Source organism: Bison bison, unplaced genomic scaffold, assembly GCF_000754665.1.
Source record: "Bison bison bison isolate TAMUID 2011002044 unplaced genomic scaffold, Bison_UMD1.0 scf7180017864128, whole genome shotgun sequence".
NCBI classification, from domain to species: Eukaryota; Metazoa; Chordata; class Mammalia; order Artiodactyla; family Bovidae; genus Bison; species Bison bison.
The window spans coordinates 3,371,258-3,373,222 of NW_011494700.1; positions in this window are offsets into that span (position 1 = coordinate 3,371,258).

Genomic DNA, 1,965 nt, shown 5'->3' on the forward strand with positions numbered 1-1,965 from the left:
CTCCAACTTGCCTACACAATATCAAAATTTTTCAACATAACAAATGTTGTTCAGTTGCCAAGTTGTGTCTGACTCTTTGTGACCCCATGGACTGCAGCACACCAGGCTTCCCTGTCCTTCACTATCTCCCTGAGTTTCCTCAAATTCATGTCTATTGAGTCAGTGATGCTGTCTAGCCATCTTATCCTCTGCCACCTTCTTCTCCTCTTGCCGTCAATTTTTCCCAGCATCAGGGTCTTTCCAATAGAAACAAAACAAATACCATTTCTATAAAAAAGTAATTCCTCAAAAATGAGCAGTCATGTTTGTAAATATCAAAGTTTCTTTCTTGCTTAAATGTATACATATGTGAGTATATATTTGTTTACATGAACAGGAAAGCTGCATATGATGGATTTCTTTATATTTTAATTTGAAATATATTGAAATTTGAAATATTTCAAATTTAACTTGAAATATACTATTGAAAATGAAGAAAGTTACAAGGTTGTTATTACTTTAAATATTATGAGGGTGCACACACACACAGAATATGAAGCAAATGTCAACCTCAGCCCCTACTGTGTCTCTGAAGTGATCACTTTAGCAGTTTGATGTGTTGCCAAGCGTTCTAAGGCTTATGCAGACATTTGCATGCACGCGTATAAATGTGTGTGCAGTTTTTATAGAAATATAATTGCATGAAACACATGGGTCTATAGTTTGTTTTTTTCCATTAGCAATATATCCTCAACATCATTCTGGGAAGTATATGCACCAGTTTATTTTTATGGTTGCTGAGCAGCCCCTCTCATGAACGCAGTGTAATTGATTCAGGTCCCACTTGCCACACCTCCCTACTATAACAACCATTCCTTCAGTCTTTGATAGCACCTAGTCAGAGATGAGCACATCTTTTTCCGGATATTTTGACTATGTTGTCTTATCTTTCGACATGAACTTTAGAATAAATTTTGAAAGATCAAAGAAAAGCAAACATCCCCCTGAAATTAACATTACAGGAAATGGAGATACATTACAGGAGTAACATTATAGGAAATGGAGATATTAATTTGAGGGTGATTAGAATCTTAAAATACTGTTTCTCCATCCAGGAGCATGACGTATTTTCACATTCATTCATGTTCAGGGCGTTTGTTTGATTAACTTTATGTCCCTCGATAAAGTTTTGTGGGTTTTATCTTAAATGTCAGACACGAGCAGTGATAAATGGGTACTTAACATGTGTTCCAGGAAGTTCTGAAATTCAGCCCATAACCAGATTTCTTGACAAAAAATTAAAAAAACCTGCCTTTGTATTCCTGCTTCTTAAATAATTTCAGTTTTAACATGTTAATGGCTTCAAAGGGATGTCAACTTTTTTCATTGTCAATATTTCATTCAAAAATTTAAATAATGTAAATTGTAGGACTGTATCATTTTTCCTGTGGAAGGCTAAACAAAGCTATTAATAATTTGAGAGAAATGTGTCAGCTAACTTATGTGTAGTTCATTCTCCTGAAATGATTCCATGCAACAAACTTTACTTGCCAAAGTTAGAAGTCCTAAACATTTCTTTTAAGTTGAATCTTCTTAATGAAGTATCCACGCATCCCAGGTAGCTCAGTGGTAAAGAATCCTCCTGCCAAGCAGGAAATGTGAGTTTGATTCCTAGGTCAGGAAGATCCACTAGAGAAGGTAATGGCAGCCCACTCCAGTATTCTTGCCTGAAAATTCCCATAGACGGAGGAGCCTGATGGGCTACAGTCCATGAGGTCACAAAGAGTCGTTTACATCTGAGTGACTGAGCGTGCACACACGACAAAGTATCCATGTGGGGTCAATCGGTGCAATAATAAATACTGGTCCTGTTTTTAAAATAATTTTCTGTGTTTTCTATTGTTGTTTACCATAAATGTTTGCTTGGAGGAAGAAGCTGATTATTCACCTTCTTACTTTGTGCTAGGAGAGTTTTTTTTTTTTTTT